Genomic DNA, 23,503 nt, shown 5'->3' on the forward strand with positions numbered 1-23,503 from the left:
ATTTTTAGCAGCAATTTATGAGAAAGGGGAGATTTCCTGTGGTTAATTTTCAGCCTGCCAAGTCTCCTGTTAAGTCTGAATCTTGACTAGACGTCTGTGCAGGGGTTTAGTAGTCAGCACTTAGTAGCATCACTACAGTAACCTGTGACAAGTAGTTGGCTATGTGACTAATCATATGTGACAGAATAATTCATAACTAATTCTGAGATCAAATAATTAATTTGAAAAGCTAATTTGATTATTTTTAAAGTTATTACAATATTCCATTTTCAGGACATGTAATTTCACACCACACTAGCATTTTAGCTGCGTGTCAGATTTGATCTCCATCTATATTAAAACTAACATCGAGTGGCCTTTCACATACACTGGGCATGCGTCTGCGGGTGTAAACATTAAGTCGATTTCCACCGCAGCTGCAGAAGATTTGGTGATGAAGGAGAGGGGAAAAGCCAAAAACCACAATAAGAATAATACCACCTCTTTAACAAAAACACCAAAACAAAAACAGTAGCATTGTATTTTTGCCTGACTCATAAGACCCAATCAGGAAGCCAAACGTGAGTGTCTGTCATCGTTTTCAATCTTCTCCGTTTTAGTTTTTCAGAATTCACTGTTTTAGTCTGGACGGGAGGTGCAAACATAGCAATAGGTCTCTGTTTTAAAATGAAAACGTAGTAGTGTTGATGTAGCCTAAGAGGTGGAATGCAGATCCTTGTCTGGTTGGTAATGCCTCAGGACTCCAGTACAGGGATGACACTTCTCAGACAAATGAAGGCGAGAGCTGTCCTGCCCAGCAACTTGGCATATGAGGAGCTAGATACCATGTTGTGCCAGACAGATTTTACTTTAACAGTAGAGTATTAATATACTTCTTTGTTTGTTTTATTATTTATTAAAATGTATTTATTTGTCACCTGGCCGAACAAGGGGGCAGACATGGGGATGAGGGACACAAACACCACACAGACAGACAACTCAGAGAAAGGACAACAAGAGAATGGGGATGGGGGCTGGGGACAACAGAAAATAACAGAGGGAAACACCAATTGCAGAAAGCAACAAAGCCTGCAAGAGAACGGGATGGGGGGCTTAGGGCGGAGAAAAACAAACAAAATAAAGAAAACAAAAAAACAAAGACAACCAGCCGAACAGCAGCAATAAACAGCTGACATAAGAAAACAACTGAGGGAGAAATGAAAACGAGAAACAATCAAGCAAAATAAATAAACAACACAGCACAGCCATGAGAGCTGGAATAATAACAATTAATTTAAATAAGTAACTAAAAGAAGGGCCGAGAACACCTGGCACAAGCCCAGCACACTCCACATCCCGACAATTAACTCCTCTCCAGAGGAGTCCGCGCCTCACCCTGAGGGAGAACAGCGGAGAGCCGTGCCAGGGAGCTCCCCGCTGCCAGGAAGTGATAACTCAGGAAAACCAAGGCCAACAGTCCCCCAGCCCAGCCGGAGACCACCCTTTGCCATCCGCATCATCCCTCAAGGCCAATCCTTCCTCTCACACATTGTCTCTATTGCCGCAGTTCCGTCCCTCCATGACTAAGTGGTACTCAACGCACTTGTAAAATGGAGCTGAGATTGTGGCACAACTTCCTGTCTTCCTGGTACGGTATCTCATTCTTTTACGATGACCACATAACCCAACCCGAAGACATCGACTTATACACCAACGCAGCACCCTCTTCCAGTTTCAGTCGCTACTACAGAAGCAGATGGTTCACCTCTGAGTGGCCGCCAGAACTGTCCTCACTCTCCCCCTCCTCCGCCCTTTATGAACTGTACCCAATAGTCATCACCGCCATTCTTTGGGGGCACGAGTGGTCCAGGCTTCCGAAACACCATCGCTGACTCCCTCTCCCTTTTCTCTTCCCAGAAATTCAAATCCTTGGCACTAGACTCGGACCCCAATCCAACACCGGTCCCTGAGTTTTCAGCCATGATATTCACGTGAATCCCCAGCTTCTCCACCTTGTCTCCGAATCATGACAATCAATGATAAACAGTCTTGCTCCCAAGACCTTCTCATCATACTATTCAGGGTAGTGTACATTCCGAACTTTCCATACCTCATTCGGCCTGCCATTCCACTCCGTCGACATCATATCCGTAACCAGCTTCATCAACTAACCCTCAAGATCAGAACATCCACCATCCACATATACCTTAGTGGGATAAACTTTTTTTTTAAACTCCTGTCCGGAGCACCCCCCATTTCCACAAGCTAATCAAAGGCCTCTGAAAAACGGAACCTCAGCTCTCTCCTAAACAATTAACCCTCATATCAGACCTCCTTGCCCGTTGCATCCATACTCTCAGCCATGTTCCTCCTCGCATTCTTCGGTTTCTCAAGATGCTCAGAATTCACCACTGCCTCATCCATTTACAATCCTACCTGGCACACAAGTCTCTCCGACGAGCCTCCTCATCTTGATGGGTGGCATGGACCTCGTTTGTGAAATGCAGTTATATAACTACAGCACAGGAACAGGACCACACCTCTCCCTCGCACTAATCAACTACCTGTGCCTCATTCAATTCCTCCACCTGTGTCTTCCTAACCCAATCAACTGCACACACATATATACAACGCGTTCTCACCTCAGTGCGTCATTAGCAATGCTTTCAGACAGCGGGACAAAGCGTAATTATTTGACACTAAAGGTACCATTCAGCATCCATATGAAACGCCACCGTTCGCTACATTGCAGCAACACAAAGGAGGCTAACCCTACTTGCCAGCACATCATAGCTAGCAAGCACTTCTGGCACTGCCGGCACCACCCCTCAGCATCTGTATGAGACACTTTGATGGGTACCTTTAGCGTCAAATAACTACACTTTGTCACTTTTTCTGAAAGCGTTGGCATTGAACACCTTGAGATGAGAATAGTCTGGTATATAAACCCGTCTAACCCCTCCCGTTCTCGTCTTCATCCCTCTCTCCTCAACCCCTCTGTCATAAATACTCTTCATCATCTCAATAAAGTACTTTTATACCTCATATTGTCATCGACCTCGTTAGTGAACTGCAACTTTTAATATGTTTGTTTTCTGAATGGAGTTCAGATCGATCAAGGCTAGGCTATGCTAAAATTGTATTTGCTCTATCAACACTCAAAATATATAACTTTAAAATTATATAAACTCACCAGCGTTTTTGTTTATGACAGCAGCTGTGCAGCCTTATCAGTAATGCTACTACTAAAACAGATTTTATGTACACTTCCACCACAGTATGTACTACACTTCAGTTAAATTAAGTGTTTTCTATGCTGCAGTTACTTTGCCACTGGTGACTCATTCAGGACCATTGCTAACAGCTTCCGTGTTGGGATCACCACTGTCTTCAATATTGTCCCTGATGTCGCCACCATTATTTGGGACTGTCTTGCGGAGGAGTTCATGGCTTTGCCCACCAGAGGGGAGTGGAGGTAGAAATTGTCCTCTCTGCTGTGGAGAGCTGGATGGCAAGCATCTCGTTGTCAACCCCCCTGCTAATCTGGGATTTCGTAAAGTGCTTTGATCCAACACCATCCAACTGCTTGCTGACCTGCCAGTACCAGGAGCTGACCACTGAGTCTTTGTTGCAAATGAGGCCTTTCCACTCCCTGGGTGCGTCCCTGCAAGAGAGCGTAGTATTTTTAACTACCGTCTCTTTTTAACTACCTTTGGGATCCTTTTCTTCCCAGTGGAGAATGTACAGGCATGCCATCGAGGTCCATCCAGATGTTGCAGAGAAGTTTGTGAAGGCCACCTGTGTTGTCCATTTCTTCATGCGGAGGACAACCCAGACAGCTACGGTGAGGGTGAGCATCCCTGTTGGTGAGGTGGAGCCACTGCCAGGTCTAGAAAGACTTGCTGCCAATAACTCAGCAAGAGAGGCCATCAGGGTTAGGGAGACATTCACATCCTACTTCTCTGCAGAGGGAGCTGTCGCATGGCAAGACACCAAGTAGTGCACAAACCCAAAACAGCTCTTTAAAGAGCCACCCACACATTACTAATGAGCAAACATCCTGCAATATTACTATATTGTGTATATAAGTCAATAAAAAATGTCATCAATATATATTCATATCAGAGAATATTGTCTCTTTTTATTTTTATCTGTGATTTATTGATATTGTGAGTTAATACAGCTTTATGGGGGATGTCTGCACTGCATCGCAACACAATATCAATAAAAGCAGACATCACTGTACTTAACTTTTAAGATAAATATTCAAAACTACAGTAGTTTTAAACTGCCAGGAAAATAAATTGAAAATGGTACCGTCTGCTTTTATGTTATGTAAAAGATTAGTCTGATGATAGTGCTGAATTTTTGGTTTTCAAATGTTTTTAAGATTAAGGACATATGGATTAATTTAAAATATCTTTAAATGCTAATGTAGATAAGGACTTTGCGGTGTCTATTTTATGTCGGGAACTGATCATGTCTTGACAGCGTATCCTGCACAATCAACAATCATCCTACAGTATTGTTTTTGCACTATATTTAGTGCTGATGTTGTGACTGGAAGTATGACCACATTTAGCAGCTAACCAAACACAAAACTATGTGTACACTGCACTTAAATTATCATAAAAACATGACCTGAAATTTTGAACAAAATATCTATCATGACATAAAGACAGACACATAGTTGTTACCTTTGTGTGTCAAATGTATTTTTGTAAATAAGGAATATGAAGTAACCTTGTGCAAACATGTTCACATTAAACATGCTCAACTTTTTAAAAAAATATTTACAATGACTTTATAAAAAAGAAGAACAAAATACAAAGCCCACTTGGTTCCCTGCAAAGATTATCACCCTGACAACCTATTCCACAGGTTCCAAATTGCGCACCACAGTGCTGGCTTCATAAACAAGCTTGTGAATTAGAATTTTCACATACTCCTTCTGCTGGGGTAGAAAACTCTGCAGGGAACGAACCAGGCTTTGGAGGAAATGCTCATCTTCTGTGAGAGGAGGTGGGACAAAGTACAGCAGGTACAGGAAGTCTCTTCTTGGCTTGAAGAAGAAGCCTCTCAATCTCTGTCTCCCTCTCATCCCCCTGGTCTTCTTTGGGGTCCTCCTCCCTGAATGAAATGAGAACACCATATTTTGTGAAACTATAGCATTCCCTCAAGGTATCAGTTGAAATAAGACACCAGACATTGAATAAATTCATGCAGAAATTATACTATAAAAACAAATAAAGTTAAATGTACATACAGTACCTGTACCTGTTGGTGGGTTCCCAGGTGTTGCATAGACAGCAGCAGCATTTTCAGATTCTCTTTCCTGTGATTGATCTGGCTGATCTGTAGTGACAGTACAACAAAAGAGGCCGTGGTTGGTTGTTAGATGTATGAATTGTCCAATAGAACTGGTTATTCTAGCTGTCAGTGTCAATGAAAGCAATCAAGCATTTCACAAATGCACCCGATTAATACATCATACATTTTCAGCCATGGTAATATCTAGCCTTTTTCCCTCAATCTTTTAATGCAGTGAGTGTTTTCAAATAAATTATCCTAGACTTGCTAAAATTTCCCTTTTGTTTTGTTCATTCTAGCTATTGACTAAAGGAAGCAGTTTCAGTCAGAAATTTAATCTATTCATTGAGTTCTGGTGTTTTTATGTTCTTCTAGTTTTGCTGTATTGCTGCAAAAATGAAACCTATCATTGGCACCCTGTGGTAAAAGTGTTTTATCATCAAGACACAACTGAGAGATGTTTTATCCATCTTTTGAGGAATAACAGGTTGGTGCAGGTGAGAACAGAGATTCATTTTGGGTATTTTCATATTTTATATTGACAGGCTGTGAAAAGAAATCTCTCTTCTGAGACACAAAACAATTAATCATCCATCTACAAAAACATTTCCGTATGAATTTACGATGCTGTGTGTATGTCTTCACTAGTAAACCATCCTTTAAATTAAAATGAATTAATTTATCATTGAGGTTAAAAGGTGCCACGTATTTAAAGAAGTTATTTCCACAAACAGAGACTCAAAAGAGGAGGGAAGACTAAGTATTTGTACAGACTCAGCAGGGATTTTATTCAATTAGAAAAGTTGATCTACAAAAGAAAACATATTTCAAAGCAATAGCTACAGAATGCCTGAGAGCCTCACTGCATTATATTGTATTATTTTTTTATATTTTGAATTGTCACCTCTTGCCTGAATAATGTCTTTCCCATTATATTGATAAAGACATTATTAATTGATGCAGAAATTCTCCACCACTTCAACTAAACCAGTGCTCTTGCATTTCAGGAAAATTACCCCATAAATTTACTACAGTGCAAGAAAACAGTAGCGGAGCTGACACATAGTCTATGGGGGGGACACATTCCCAGATACCAGTATAGGTTTGGTCTCCCAATTGATGCAATGTTTTGGAGGTTAACAATGCTATGTGGAGGCTGATCACACTTCATTATTGACCATGATTATTGACTCTACAATGCTAAAATTGCGTTTGGCTGCTGAACATTTTAAACAGTTCTTGAGGATTGTGGAGTGATGACCCCAACCCCCGCAGTGGTGTTTTTAGGATTAGGCATGTGGGGGGGATCGCCAATTTCAAATTTCGCCTTGGGCTCCAACACTGTCAGGGCTGGCCCTGTTCCTCGCTGACATTCCTCCAAGCGATCTCCTTTTTTGTCCGGTCTCTGTAAATGTACTACATTGTGTCGTCCAACTCCAGGTGTCTACACTACTATAATCTAGAGACAATTTAGAGGAGACATGCCACTCAATCACATCCTCAATACAAGTCCACGGGGAAAGCCCGTAACGACAAAGATGGCGGTTATCCCGCCCCTCCCGCTAGAAAGCCAATCGTCGGCTTTTAACAGCCAAAGCGGCAATCATACTTCAGCCAATCGCGTGGTTCCACTGACGTAAGGGTCTGTTTTACCTTTACTACTCATGCGCGGCAGTAGTGACGCTTGCGTAGTAGAAGTATAACCGGTCGGGAACCGGTCGGGAAAAACACTTTTTAAACCTTATTTTGGGGCAAAGTTGTCAAACTCTTTCAGCAATTTTTATTAGATTTTACTGCTGATTCTAGTCACGGAAGCATTGCCAAGATAGCAGCTGAGTGGCAGGACTTGCCCAAAACAACTCTGTATCATCTCAATGCTGATTGGCTTTCGCAATGTAGCGCCATGTGAATTTCTCGCTGTAGTTGAAAAATTTCAACTTCCACAAACAAGCAAATGAAGTGATTTTTGTTTTGCGTGGCATCAACCGCATCTTTTGCACCGCCACCACAAATTTGCATTTATTTGCATCTTTGCATTGACTTTGCATGTAATCAAGCCGCGTGTAACGCTCACTTCGCTTTCTGTGTGAAGACACAGTAAGAACTTAGTTCATGTCATGCCAGTAACAATGAATTAGTGGACATGTTAATATATTTCATTTAAGTGTCTTGTGATAACTTAGTTAAAAAAGATTAATAAAATGTAATGTGATAACTTTGTCATAAACATGAAATACATTTATGTGGTATTTTAGTTAAAAACATAATTTATAGATATAATTTATAGATATGTTAAAAAGATACATGTGGTGACTGTGGTTCTGAATCTGAATCTGAGTGTGTGCATATTGAATAGATGTTTGGGTTTTTGGATACATTGTTCAAAACTCTTCACACAGTCTGAATTAGCAACATGCATGTTGACCAAAGAGTTAATCTCACCTCCAAAAGTCTCTCAAACCACCAAAACACTTCATACAAATCTCAAAATAAACTCAACCAAAAGACTGGCAACCATTCTCACTCAGAAAGCATGCATTGTCACTCATAACACACTGACCTGCAAAACACTAACAACAGGAAGAATGACATAAATTTTACGAACTTTTATCTTCCAAATGTGACAGATTTTTTCATATAAATCAATATTTCATTATAGAGTTACTTAGTCACTTTGGTTCATTTCTCAGATCAGAATTGAAATTCTACTTGTTCAACCTCCATCATCTAATCACTTGTGCACATCATATGTAAAAGCAATTTCTCAGTCTTTTGAGAAATTGCAAATTCTTTGCTACAGTTATGCAAATGATTATGTACAATTATCAGCTGTATCCTACATTATCAATTGCTTATGTCATGTTGATCACAATGCATCCTGGTTCTCTGTTGAATAGTCTTATCCGCCAAAACATCTAATCATAAGTTCATTGTGTAATCACTACATGCAAAATGGCTGTCAAATGCTTTTTATGTGAATCCTGTCCAATCCCTTAAACTGTATAACTCTGTACTGTTGAAATTGATCAATGATTTTTATCCAAACCTTAGCCATAGTTTACCAATACAAATAGTTGTGCAAATGTTAAGGATGATTCTAGAAATGTACCAAAGCAACTGAGAGAAACTGTAAGAATAACATATTTTCACTTTATTGACTGTACTATAGTATATGTAACAAGAATAAATCAGAAATGCATAAATTTCCTTTTCTCACTGCATTCAGTAATTTACTTGTGGAAAAAAAAGTTCCTGATATTTCAGTGCTGCAATGCAGTTTTTCTCAGTTGTTTACACAGTAACACTGGTAACTGAGACACAGTGACCACATCCTGTAATTCATGTACCGACCCCCTGAACCAATTCTGCTAAAATACAAGCACATTTACTGCTTTACACTTGCAGTTTTCAAGTAAAACCACATTCAAAAAACTATACACATTTCTCTACGCACATAGACGTAAACAGAAAATGTACATGATAAATGTTCTGCTAAGATTTTCTATTCATTAGTCAAGTTACTGCAGAAATGCAGGACATTTGCCATCTTTCTGTTTTGAATGTGTGTTAGCATCTGAAAAATGTGCTGCAGATATACAGTGTTTTGCAGGTGTTGAAGTTGTAATGAGAAAAGAGTTCATGGATTTTGGAGAAAGTGGTCATTGTATGCATTTTGTGTGAAAGCAATGAAAAATTATTCTCAGTTTGGTCTACGTACACTTCTGTTTCACTGACTGTGTGAAGAGTTTTGACTATGCGACTTTAGTTTTGACCAATGCAGGTTAGCAGTTGAAATAAACTGTAACTGCACATCTCCCTGATGTGGTCCCAAAACTGCCTAACTCTTAAGGTGCAACAAAATACGTTGGCATACATGAGTAATAAGTACATATAATTTAACAGTGGCAAATGTATTGAAAATATATACTGCTCATTGTATAATTTGTTGAGAACAAATGATTGAACATTGCTCATTGGAAACCGAAATCACCAACCGACAACACTGAAAAGAAAATCACAGGCTGATCCAACCTGCATCGTCCCTGGTTCTCCCACGTTCTCACTCCTTGGTGGCGGGGGGGCATCCCGGCACGGCTCTCTGCTGTTCTCCCTTGGGGCGGGACATGTGGTCTCGGGTCCTTTGCGCTTTCGTAGGGTGCCTTGGCTACTGGGGTTCTTGCCTGCCTGTTGCTGGGGTCAGTTGTGGCGTCCCACTCTCACTAACAACTACATTCTGTGACAAGCTTATGCACACACACACACACTGAGGTTGTCCATGGTTGTCACAGGTAGAACTTTTCTATTATGCTTTTCATTAAATTATTTATTTAAATTAATTGTTATTATTCCAGTTCATTATTTATTTTTGCTTGACTGTCTTTCCTTTTCATTCTCCCTCAGTTGTTGTCTTATGTCAGCTGTTGTTCCTGTTTCGGCAGGTTGTCTCTTTGTTATTTTTTTGTATTGTAGTGTAAAAAGCGCGTATTGTTTGTTTGTTTTTCTTCGCCTCAAGCCCCTCTCCCCGTTTTCTTGCACGTTTCGTTGCTTTCTGCAATTGTTGTTTTCCTCTGTTTCCTGTTGTCCCCACCCCCCGTCCTCCTGTCCAGCCCGGTGACAAAGGAGTATATTACAGTTTTTCTCAATTGCTTAAATGCTATAACAAGGCATTTGAACTAAAATTTCAAAACCATAACTCAATTTTCCAAAAAGCACACCCATTTCTCTAAACTCTACACACAATTCCCTTCATTTCTCATTGCCTACACCATGTGGTCATTGAGAAAACACAAACAGTCAAAGTTGATAACACACCAATCAGAAGCTTCAATAGATAGATAAAAAGGGTCAGAGTCAGTTCTTTCAGTTTTGGAACAATGGATCCAGAGAAATCTGAAGGAAGAGATGGAGGACACCAGAGAGGAGGAGGAGGAAGAGCAGTATGGAGAGGAGGAAGAGAAAGTAGGAGTTGGAGGAGGAGATGTGATGGGAGTAAGATGAGGAATAGGAGGAGGGCGGAGGAGGAGGTAGAGGGAAGAGGAGGGTGGGAGGAGGAGGGAAATGGAAGAGGAGTAGGGAGAAGAGGACGGAAACGAGGAGAACAAGAATCTCCGGCCTGTCCCAGACCAAAGACAGGACGCTGGGGCAGAATAATTAGTTGTTTGGTGTGTTGTACTGTACAGCACACTAAGGAATAAAAAACGTGCAAATGTTTACATTTGTCATTTCTTTTGTTGTGTTCATCATGTGAAAAGGTTTTTGAGGTGGAGAATCACAAGCATCATTACTAATAACCAGTTTTTGTAGTATTGTTTTGAATTTATCTCACCAATGGGTAAGACTGTGTTGTAGTGTGTGTGTGTTTTTAAGGGCTTGTGTGTTATGAGGGCAAATTTTGGTTTTTCAGAAAGATTGAATGGTTTTGAATGGAGAGCTTCATTTTGACCTGAAAATAGGATGTCTGAGGAATTGGGTGAGAAGTTGTGGATTTGTTTTCAGAGTTTCGAGAAAAAGAGGCAAAATTTCAAGAAATGTGTCTAAGCAAATGAGAAAAACTTTAAAACTCTCTTATTAAAGTGAAATCTGGCACAACTTGGTATTCAGCTCCTCATACTGTATACCAGGCTGTGGGGCAGGACAGGTTTAAAAAAGAAATAAAGGGGGGACCCAGGGCCCACTGCACCAGTGTATGGTCTGACAATGGCTCTGCAGATTTCATCCTGGTACCTAACAGCAGTCAAGGTACTGCTGGCTAGCAAGTGGAGGACTGTGCGAAGGATATGCCTCCCCAGACCATCACTGACCCATTGCTAAACCAGTAATCCTGAATGATGGTGCATCCAGCATAACGTTCACTACGCCGTCTCCAGACTATTTCACGTCTGTCACATGTGCTCTGTGTGAACTTGCTCTAATCTGTAAAGAGAACGGGGCGCCGATGGCAGTCCGGCAAATCTCTTGTTCTCTGGTGAATGCCAATCCAATAAGACTTGGCCAGGGGTGGCTGTAACAACCATGATGACTGTCGTTACCACAGCCAAGAGCACTAACAAACCAGCGGTATCATCAATCTTAGCTAACAGTCCCAGAGGTTAAATAGCGGAGTTTCCCTACCAGTCAGTCAGAACTGAAGAAGCCTCTTGGATGAGGGACGAAACATCTTCTAGTAACTTCTATCAAGTCCAGTTGCCCTTGACCTCAACCTTCGTTGGATAACTATGTGGGTCACGTTAGTTACAGCGACTGAGATGGTCCAACAAAAGTAGGCTAATAAATTAATAATGTGAATTCAGTTTGGCTATTGTGGAAAGAATATGACAAAGGTAGAAAAGAAAATGTAAGGACGACTTTAAATTGTCACAGGTGGCGCTGAGTGCAGACAATGGCGAGGCGAGAGGAGAGGAGGATGCAGTTCAAACAAAGGATTTATTCATTCAAAAACTACACTAAAACAGGCTTACATGGAGCTCAGGGCAAAAGTCCAAACAAGGTAATCCAGGAAACACAAGGCGATCCAAAAACACAGGGAATAATCCAGAACAGGGAAAACGAAGGAACAGGCAGGAACACTATATTATAACCTGGTTGAACCTCTCTGGAGTTCCATGATTCCTCTCACCTTGCAGACACAGGTTTGTGATTATTTCTACACTTGAAGGCAACACTTTGGTACAAGCATATTGCTCATTTACACCCATTCGGATTCATATTTTTCATATTCAAGGTTATATATACAGAGAGACAAGCAGACAGGCATAATGACAGCAAGAGGGAACAGAGAGACACTTACAGATGCAAGACACCATACTTTAACAACAAGGACCACAGGCTGAAGCAAAGACAAAACACATAACACATAAGAACACAGAGCAGAAGTAAACACTAAGACATGAACTAATGGACAGGACTAAGAACTAAGACAGATGAATAATAATGAACAAGGCTACACAGAATACACAGAACCAAAAACAGACTTAAACAGGAAATATGAACACAAAAAACACATTCCTAACAAAATTGAGGCTATTGGTTTCAGGACTTGGCTAGAACCGGGTCTTTTTTCCACAGTGGGTTTGCCCGGGGTCCTTCGTGTTCAGCTTGTGGCTGCTGGACACTCTTGCAGTGATCGGACTGTTAGCCCTGGTTTGGTTCGTTGGCAGAGATGGTGACTCGAGTTAGAGACTCGGACTCAAGTGCGACTTAAGTCGCACACACAAGGACTTCAGACTCGACTTGAGACTCGTCCTCAAAAGACTCCAGACTCGACTCAGACTCGAGGCACGGGACTCATGAACAATGTTTATTTTTTAGGAAACGTCTGATGAGCTTGCCGTTATTCCCTCCCTCCGTTACCTATGACCTGCATATGGAACACGTAACATCTGCTGCACGCGGCTGCACGTGAGAAAGGACAACAAACACTGCAGCTGCTCCGCCATTCATCATAAACTTTGGCTTTAAAACTTCATACAACAAGAACCAAACAAAGAAGCGCTGAATGTAAAATAGGTTAGTAACCTGAGGTGAGTAAACATGTTTAGCTCAGCATTGGCCATCTAACGTTAGCTTGCTTCTTGCTTCAGCTACGACCTGCGGGAGGTTTACTCCGACTGTCGTGCGTTATGAAAAGATAAACAAGCGTTTGTTTACTTGCCAAACTTGTGGTGGTTGATAAACGTAATTATTTATGTCCCGCTGGCTGCCATCACCTTAATTATTGCCATTGGCTAGAAAGAGGTTACAGGTTTATTGTTGATCATGTAGCCTAACCTTACAGTTTGATTTAGTTATTGCCCAACATTACACTGGTTTGAGAGTGTGCAGGGTTTGCTGGCTTACAGTAGTTGAGGCTATCAATGATTGTATTGCACATTATAGTTGTGCTCTGTGAAAAACAGCTTACAGTTTATTGTTTTGAGAGTCTGGGGGATGTGTTGACTTACAGTAGTTTAAGTTGTCATTGATTGCATTACACATTACGTGGTTGTGCTCTGTTAAGTTAAAAACATGTTACAGCTTTATTGTTGACCATGTAACTTTACAGTATTATTTAGTTAACTTTACACTGGGTTTGATACTCAACAGGGTTTGTTGACTTACAGTAGTTTATAAGCTGTCATTAATTGTAGACGCATTGTACATTAGGCTACATGGTTGTGCTCTGTAAGTTAAAAAACAGATTGATTGATGATTATGCAGCGTCATAGTGTGTGGAAGTATTTCGGTTTGTACTACATCTACACTAGTGGTTGTAAAACGAAAACTATCTCGGTCCACACCAGCTTTTTAGCTGTGTTTCAGAGACAATCTCTGTCTATATTAAAACATGCCAATGTAAACTGAAAGAATGTTGCCTTCGCAGCTGCAGAAGATTTGGCGAAAGAAGAAAGTACTACTACAGATGAAAAACCACAAGAGATGTTTTTTGCATGGACAAACAGCGAGGTGGAACTCTTACTGAAAGAAACACAGGAGTACAAAGCGACTCTGGACTGGGAGTCATCGCAAAGTAAATATGGCCACAAACAAAAACATTGTCGGTAGCATTGTGTTTTTGCTTTGCATAACTTATAAGATCCGATAAAGAAGCCTAATGTGAAAGTTTGTGTCATCGTTTTTAAAGTCCTCATTTTCGCCTGTCCGCAATAAAATGCTATCCTGGAGTTTTAAAACAAAAACGGGGTCAGCTGAGTGCAGTCTAAGGTGTGGACCCAAATGCAGACAATACGTGAAGGTGCAGTACAAAAGATTTATTAACTCAAAAAAGACAAACTGAAACAAGCTTACATGGAAGCACAAGGTAAAGTCCAAACTGAGGTAAATCCAACACAAGTTAATCCAAAGATCCAGGGAAATACAGAGCTCTAGGCAGAACACTCCACATTGACAACAAGGACATGTCCAAGACTGAATACACAAGCCGGCATATATACACAGGGACTAACGAGCGGGGCGGGAGCAACACAAGTGAGGGGCATCAGGACTAATGAGACACAGACAGGCAGAGAGACAGCAGGGGAAAACAGACAGACACAAATAAGGCCATAGGGAAACTAATAACAACCAGGAAGAAACAGAATAATATAAACAACTGATCCAGAACATAAGCAGACAGATCACTAATATACCAATAAACTACCACTAACAGCGAAGACAGACTGAACTAAGATTAAAGAGAACACAGAGCAAACATGGGCAAAATAATACAGAAGTACACAGACCAGGAGTAGACACTGAGACACGAATTAAAATGCAGGACAAAACTAGAATACGAGACAAAACAGATACAAAGTAAACTAGAACATCTGAATAAATAAAATAATAAACAAGGCTACACGGAGAAACACAGAACCAAAACCAGACTTAAACAGGAAAATATGAACACAAACCATACTCACAACATTGGCCTTTAACCTCACTCCTGCATATATTTTGGTTTATCTAGCCTGACTGTCACAGAGTAAATCTGCTGGATCGTCCGGAGGGCTGTTCAAATCACCTTCCTTTGATCCCCTGGTTTTCCACTGAATAACGTGATGCAGTGATGATGTTCTCATCTAAAAATATAAATAAGGTCAGGCACTTGCACATTCACTCACTCCAGCCTGTAATCACTCCACCTCATCTGAATACTAGTGCTCTTGATTTCTTGATGGCGTTTCCTCTGCCCTCTGAGAGCCTGTTAGGCAGCTGATTGGCCTTGCAGTGTGAAGGCCAGCTTGACAAGCGTATGATGACACACTACCAATGCCTTCCAAATGTACCAATGTACCTCATTAGTCTAACTTACACACATTTAATTATGTACTTGGGGAAAGACAAGTCAGCTCCTCAACCTCTGGAATCAAAGAGCATCGAAAAATTTCCCCAAAGCCATCACTGTAACTATAAGGTAACAGAACACACCAACATGGCAAAGGTCCAGCTGCGCGGGGGAGGAGATGCAATCAATCAATTAAGCAGTCAAGTTTATTCGTAACATGTAATCAAATACAGTACCATTACAGTGAAATGTAATCCTACCAGTTCTTTCAATTTGTATTGTGAAGGTGGATACTTCAGCAAACATGGTGCGGGACAAGACGAAACATGGTATGGAGACCAGCCGTCGGCTGACACAGCCACTGTCAGCTTGCATAGTGTGTGACCCCCTGTCACCGATCACCGATCAGTGTGAATGCCACAACGACGTCAAGACTCCCATCACAAGACGGCAAGTTGTGTAGTGTGAAAGCCATCGGCCGACGCTGAAAATCGTGTAGTCTGCATGAGCCTTTAAGCAAAGGAGATATTCACCAGGGTACTGTGGCTAACACTGACGTGTCGGTCGCAAACAAGTCAGCTCTATGAGCCCGCTCTTTCAGCCGATTAGCAGTGACCAGCAGAAGTTGAACAAAATGAAGAGCTGTTTGGGAGCCATAAGATCCAGCTCCCTTTAAAGAGCCATAACGCCATCACTAGGCCTCAAGGTAGCAGTAATATTTAGGCCAGTGTTACAGGGAAGTGACGTGCAATCCAGGAACAGTAACTTTGCTGGTTTAAAAGAGATGCCAACAATGCAAGGCTTTTTGATTTTTGTAGAAGTCCCCACAAATGTGTCCGCTGCATTTCTATTAAAATCCTTACAAGAATCCAAATAATTCATTTAAATTTAATCTTGTTTTCTCTCACTGTAAATAGACACTGTTAAAAGTAGATAGTTTGCCATTTCAGAAAACATTAGATAAAGATGGAGTTGGTTAGCTAGCATAAAGACTATGTTTAGTCAGCGCGAGGTTGTCAGGCGGAGACTCCTGATGCAGACAGGCTAAAAGGCTGTTGATTATAGCTCCATATACTTAGCACACAGATATGAGAGTGGTATCAATCTTCTGGTCTAACCCTCAGCAAGAAAATGGGTGTGAGTATTTTCCAAAATGTTGGAACTATTCCTTTAAGGGGATTCATGTAAAGACTTTATATTATGATCTTATTGATCATATTTGCCTTCACATGGATTAGAAGATGACACTGAAGTGGATTTTCACTCCTGTCCCATCCCAATCCCATGACAGAGTAAAAAAAAAAATCCTATCCCAACCCCGTCCCAAAAGAATGACTCCCATCTCAAATGTATTTCATTGCTACACTACATGTTTTTAAATCTAATTTAGGCCTCATGTAGTTCATTTTTCACCCATGAGGAGGAGACCAAGCATGAATGACAGGAATACAGCTTATAAAGCTTTCATAAAGACTCAGACCTCTGCAGACCGTGGCCACAGGGCTACAACCACAACATCCTTGAACATATTTCCCTGTCGCGATGATAGCAAGTACATGACAATGTGTCATTTATTATTGTCATTTAATTTATTTCCTTTTTTCTCTCATGCCCGCTTTTTCTTTCTGCCCTTCTGTTGACTTTCCCTCCCCACAAACCTATCTGCCCCAAAAATGCCAATGTCAGCACCCAACAGAGACCAGAAGAGTAGCACACCACAACCATGATGGAAAAGAGCATGCTAGGAGACTGAATCTCACCTGTTCAATTTGCATGCTTGTTTTTATCTGAAGACTACATAGTTTTTTGTCGATGTGTTCAGTCTCATCTTTTAATTAAAAGGACCACACCACAGGGTTGCTTTATTCCTCAGGGACAAATCATGTAGTGGAAGATGAATAGTATAAAGGTCCTGGACAGGTTTTTAAACAGCTTCCTGTGGTGAGAGGCTGCACACAAACCTGTTGTACTGTGTTCTCTCTCTCTCTCTCACTCTGCATTGCTGCATCCAAGACAGTGGCTATAAGGCTCTTCTTTATCTCCCTCCTTCCCCCTCTGAGGTGGAATTGTGTGTGCTTTATCACTGGCCTATCCCACACACTCATGGAAATGGGATGGCCTTTATTCATCTTGCTCTCTTGCCTGGGAACTAAATCTTCCCTGCACTGATGGAAGACCTCTATAGGACATGTAATTTACTTTTATTTTAATTTTTAGCTTCAGTCATTTTTCCATGTCTCCTTTTCAGAGTGACCGAACACATCTGATTCTCTGGATAACAATAAAGCAAGGGGCACATTTCAGGATTGAGGTGCTTGCATATGTAGCATGTGATTCCGGTAAAATACATCTGAAGAAAAGGACAAGTGCCATTATTAGCAAATCCCAGGCAGCATCCCAGAAGCATCATTGATTTTAATTGCATGGCTGTCATAAAAAACGATCTGCCGCGGGCAAGTACATAAAGCAGAATCCCAGGTTGGACGGTAAATAAAGTTCACGTCAGTCTTGCTAATCAAAGTTTTTACCTCTAATCAGTTGACCATATTGATTTGAGCAATCAAATCAATATCTGGACTGCCGCCACCTGCTTTCCTGAAATGAGCCATCAGTATTCATGGGATCACTTTGAGGTGTTTCATATGTAGGTGATGGAACTCTATGGGGCCATTACAGTGTGCTCGATTTATCTTCAGCTTCCCCTCGGTATACAGCTAAATATTTGAAAGGCTTCTATGAATTTGCTAGAAGTCACTTAATTTTTTATGGATAAGGCTGCCTCCCAAGTAAACCCTGCGTAAATACTAATGTGGAAATGTATTGCATAGCTACTGTGTGCACAAGTGTACTCACATCTGAGTCCTTTGTGTGTTCATGTGCCTGTGTCAGTACACATCTGTGGGTCTGTGTGAGTCCCTCATTTTCTTTTGAGCGTGTAAGAGAGAGACAGAGACAAAGACAGACAGACATGCTGTCTCCGAAAAAAGAGTTTTCTCTGTCCATTTGTCCAGATCCACCAACCTTCCTAGCCTGGTTATTTGACAATCCTGGGCCTTAGCTGTTTCAGGTGAAAAGGTGACTCCAGAGATCCAGCAGCTTTCCCCAGGTTATCAGCAGCCTCTCCATAAGTACAATTCACTTCAAAATTAAAGGAAATGGCCACAGTTGGGGTGTGCTTCGAAGACATCATCTGTTCTTTCTTTCACGTATGTTAAAGACACCCTGTGGAGTTTTCTCATAAAGTTATGTTAAGGATGTGGCGGCAGAAACAAGTTGGGAACACAACGGTGACACATCATCACATTTTTAGGGTAGTTTAACAAAAATAAAGCCTTTAGTCCCTTCATGTTGGTATGATAAACTAGAAACAAGCAGTTGCCTATTTATACATTTAGTAGATACAGAGCAACATTATCATTCATTTGAGCTCTTTAAGCTCTGTTTTTGGTTTCTACCAACTCCAAATCTGTGCTCTTTAGCTAATAAATGCTCCACCATGTTCACCAGCTAGTTGCTAACTGTCCGCTGTTTGATGCTGGTCAGACCGTGTACAATGGGTAGATGCAAAACTTTGCTGTGGCAGAGGTGAAAGTGAACCAAAGCTGTGAAGTTGGCCAGCTAAATAATGAGCTGAAACTATGTACTCTCGCAAAGCTCATCGTTTCAGATGTACCAAGGGACAAGTAGTCAATTCCTGGTCAAAAACAGCACATTAATTACACACAGTTGTTTAGACACAGAGTTGTACTTTTAGAAGTGCATGAGGCTGTTATTACCACAGAGGAGAGGACATTCTTTATGCAACTACTAGAGGGTTTATTCCAAGGTATAAGTTAAAAGGTAAATTTATCTTTCATTTTACATTTTTCCCTGGTCCATCTGACAGTCCAAGAATGTTAACTCAAAAGGCCAACACGTCATACTGCTTCAGTCTGCCCTTGTTTTAACAACCCTGTCTACCCATTCACAGCACTCCTCTGCTTTGTAATTTCATTAAAAGCATTGGATCGGTACAGTACATATATCTCCTTCACTGACTTGGACCTCAACCTGTACTCGCCTCTGCCAGGAGTGTGGAGTCGGTGTCCGAATGTGTGCTTGATAAACATAGGGGTTAAACTAAGATGAACAAGACCTAACAATAGTTGTTAAAAATAATGATAATAATCAAAAAATGTAATAATTAAATGTTTGGTGTTGATAACTAAAGGGATGAAAAGAATTAGGATTACAAAGAAACAGAGGCAACAGAGAAAGATTGAGTCATTTAATAATCCTCATCATCTCTCATAAATGACCAGACAGGGAATATCAGTCAAATAATTGTGGCTGGTTAAAACATGCTGAGACTTCTACTGAAGAGATAAATGCTTTTCATTTGTTAGGCACTGCTGCATGTTGATATCAATATGTGAACATGGGGTTTAAATATAGTGTATGCACATACAATACACACACACACACACACTGTCATTTTAGTTTTAATGCCATAACCATACATCACACTGAAGTGCTTCCATTTAAAGGCAGTAGAGATTTCACAGCACACTCACACACACTCAAACACACACACACACACTCACAAGGGGTTTGTCTGTTATTGTGAACCAGGACCTAATACTACGACACCTCTTCCACCAGGAGATTAATAGAGAGCGATTTTTTTTAAATCACTATATTAACTGCATACTATAAACAGCATTTGCTTCTTGCTGGTCAGGATGTATACACAGTATAGCTTACACTAGTGTCCGAGGACAAATTATGTTTTGGTTTGTTCACCGTCATACATATACATAAATCCAGTCCCAAGAGCTTTCAACACAGAAGTCTGGTCAAAGGGCTTACATCAATCTCTTGCTCTGTGGCGACACACTGTTTTTTGTAAAAAGTCTGACTGAAATAAATGAAGCCAAGTAGGCTACAATATGTGCTTGTCAAACACAAGCTATGAAGTGGAGATGATGGTGGATGATTTGGGTCACATGACTTGGACTGAAGTCAGAGACTTTATCACATGAATAAATTACTTTATGTAAATGATTTTACAGTTCGGTGACTTCAGAACAGTTTGTTAATCAAGAAAGAACACTGGCTGAAACAATAGGACAGAGAAGTTCTTTTTGAGTAGTCGGGCAGGTCACACAGAGCAATGTAGATCCAAAGGGATCCATGGCACTCACCTGGAAAAATAAATGTTTCTGTAGTTATTTTTAATACAAATACATAGTGAAATGAATTGGTATCAGCAGGGTTTGTAGCCTGGATCCTGCTGGTTACATGACCACACCTCAGAGACAGAAAAAAGCCAGATAGCCTGTAGGGTAAATCAAAAATAGAATGCATTGAAAGTCAGATAGAAACATCGGGGCGATGAGTTTTTAATTCCCAGCAAATGGCAAACGGGGAGAAATGCAACAGTATTTCACCCAAATGCCACACCGGTGTTGTAGCTGCAACTTGCCAGAACTGGAGCCTTATTTTTTACTGCCATCTAGTGACTGAGATGCTATTATTTCTTCATTGTTGTCAACTTGTCCATTTTCAGCAGTTGTCTGGGATATGAATTTGTCAGCAGACACATAAAATAAATAGGAGCAAATACAGTATATCCACATTCAGCCAGAGACCACCATTTCATGAGATTTCATCCCTAATTGGCATGACAAATTAGCATTTCATACTGTCATTTGAGTCTGTAATTATCATGGCTTGTACTATGTACTTTCATAGGCCTGAGACGGCATCATACTAAGTAATTATGAGAACCAGATGTGCAGATTCACACTGTTAGAGGAACAAGAAAACCCACTGGCTGTAGGTGTAAATGGTGTGTCTTGTAGAAAAATAAACGTAATCCTGATGATAGAGAAGTGTCTTCTCTTGACTTCTCATGACAGACGTTAAAAGGAAATCAACGGAATGCTGATGACATTAAAGAGGAACACTGTCGCTACAACATGTCACTGGGTCTCCATTTTGACATATTCAAAATTACACCCTAGAGGGGCACTCTAGTTTTTGTTTGTGCTGACTTGTCTTGGAGGCAGTTTTGATGAAACAATTGGGAATGTTGCGTGTTCTGTTCTACTGTGATATGAACTACAATATTTGTTTTGTTTTACTGTCACAGCTGAGTGCTCTCCGAACTGCAGCCTCTCCTGCTTGATAGCAGGGACAGTGTGTGTGTGTGTGTGTGTGTGTGTGTGTGTGTGTGTGTGTGTGTGTGTGTGCGCTTAGAAAAGAAAGGGTGCTGATTTTGTATCTTAGCAAATGTCAAAGTCAAAGTCTAAGTCAAATTTATTTATAAAGCAGATTTAAAACAACTTCTGCTGACCAAAGTGCTGTACACATGGAATCAATTAATCAGAATAAAATAACAAGATAATAAAATACAATAGAAATATAGAACATTAAAATAGTGGAACGGCCAATGTAACCTGCTTATTCTGTGTTGAAAGCTAAAGACAACAGGTGTGTTTTTAGCCTACTTTTAAATTGATCTACAGATTGTGCAGCTCTAACATGAAGGGGTAGGCTATTCCACAGCCGTGGTCCTGCCACTGAAAAGGCTCTGTCCCCTCGGGTGGTGAGCCTGCTTTTAGGGACACTCAAAAGGAGTTGGTCTGCTGACCTTAGTGGCAGGAGCATAAGGGTACAGCATGTCAGAAAGATAAGGTGGCGCAGTATCAATGTCTGTATAAAGTGTTGAGAAGAGCTATCGACGACTTTGTTTTTCAATTAAAAGTACAGCTGCAGTAACAAGGCACAGAAACAAATATTTATTTTACATTAAAAGTTGAACACAGAACGGGTTTTTTGGTGATACCAAATACTGAGCAGAATCTAACAGATTTCACATTGTCAGATTTTTGATTTAAATAACAGAATTGTAAAATGATCAAATCAAAGATCATAGTATTAATACAATAATAATAATAATAACCTTAATAATCATAACAACAATAATAATAATAATAGCAAAGTAATACATTGACAAAAATAACCTTGCTTTGAAGTAATGTCTCTTTTTTGCCATAAAATATATAATATATATATATATCTAAAAAAATGAAAATGATACAAGGGCCTATTTTAAATTGTGTTTTGTTTTGTTTTGTGTCTTCTTCTTCTTCATGTGGAACATCAAGCTACTTGGCGTATGCACTCCTCCAGAAGTCTCTTTTACGATTGTGTTCTTGCTTCAAATATTCATACATAACCATGTGTCATATAAGAACTGTAATACTACTTTTGCAATAGATTAATAATTCTCATTTTGACCCAATATAGATAGAATTAAAAAGGACCGAACTTCTAAATCTCTCCAAAGAATAATAGTATCTCCCTTTGGTATCGTTTTCCCATAATCTTTACCATTTCCTTTCAGTACCCTGTTAAATTTTGTCTTTAAGTTCTTCTCTTCCCAGTGATATATTTATATCTTTCTCTTCCTTCTTTGGGTCTGCTATTTCATTTCCCTCAACTCCAGCATGACCAGGAACCCAGCAGAACTTGGCATCGCAACCAATCTCTGAAATTCTAAATAAGACAGCTAGAACTTCATTAATGATATCAGAACGGGCTTTTGCTTTACGTCCTCTTATGGTAAACAGAGCAGCTGCAGAATCAGAGCAAATAACTCTTATTCTCACATCCTCAATTCACCACAGGGCTAAAGAATCGCCAGTAGTTCTGTTGTAAAGACAAAACTTCCTTTTGTAATTCTCCGGTCCAGCTGAGCTACATACACCCAGAACCTGCTCTCCCACTCTCTGGTTCCCTAGCACCATCTGTAAAAATGTTCAAATATGATCCCATTACCCTATTCAGATATTATTTCAATTTTAAGGCATTCACTCATTTATTTTTTTCTTGTAAGTAAAATCAATGTCCAGGTCTTGCATTAACCAATAAGGAAAAGGTTGCCAAATTGTGTTATTTGCTGGGATGTCTTGCTCCAGTCTCAATTTCCTGCTCCCCTGATTTATACAGTCAAAAATGGTTTGTTTCTTATCTTTCTGCAAGAATCCTGTGACCCTTGCAGAAGGCATCTTAGCTGGGAGTAACCCAATCAGTTAGATCCTCTTAATTTTACCCAATACTGCAGTGAAGTCCCAACTTAATACGCCTTAAACATAAGGGCGTTTCACCCATTTTAATGAGCAGACCAGGAATTCGGGATGTCTTGAAAGCTCCACAATACAGCAGTGCCTCAGCCTGCTGAAAGTCTAACTTTCTTAGCACTGACTGGACAGCAGAGCCATAAACAAAACAACCGTAATCAATTGCCGCTCTTTTAATTGTCTGGTATACTAACTGCATGGACCCCCTCTCCGCCCCCCAGTCATGTCCACCCGGACGTGAAACTCTTTTTTTCTGGCTCATGAACATAGACTGAATATAAAAAGCTCATGAATCATTCCGGAAGTCTTTGGAGTGGGCGTGGTTAAA

At 40.5% G+C, this 23,503-nt stretch overlaps 1 long non-coding RNA gene across 1 annotated transcript; it reads right to left on the reverse strand.

Annotated features, from left to right (window-relative positions):
- Positions 1-4,187: 4,187 nt before the first annotated feature.
- LOC119892076 lies at positions 4,188-15,704 on the reverse strand. Its single transcript, XR_005442508.1, has 3 exons — positions 14,074-15,704; positions 5,257-5,334; positions 4,188-5,109 (listed from the first exon to the last, which is right to left on the reverse strand). It is a non-coding gene; the product is annotated as an uncharacterized LOC119892076 (long non-coding RNA).
- Positions 15,705-23,503: the final 7,799 nt, after the last annotated feature.

The sequence above is a fragment of the Micropterus salmoides genome, unplaced genomic scaffold (genome assembly GCF_014851395.1).
Source record: "Micropterus salmoides isolate LMB-PRFRI ecotype aquatic unplaced genomic scaffold, ASM1485139v1 Ms_hic_scaffold_7, whole genome shotgun sequence".
NCBI classification, from domain to species: Eukaryota; Metazoa; Chordata; class Actinopteri; order Centrarchiformes; family Centrarchidae; genus Micropterus; species Micropterus salmoides.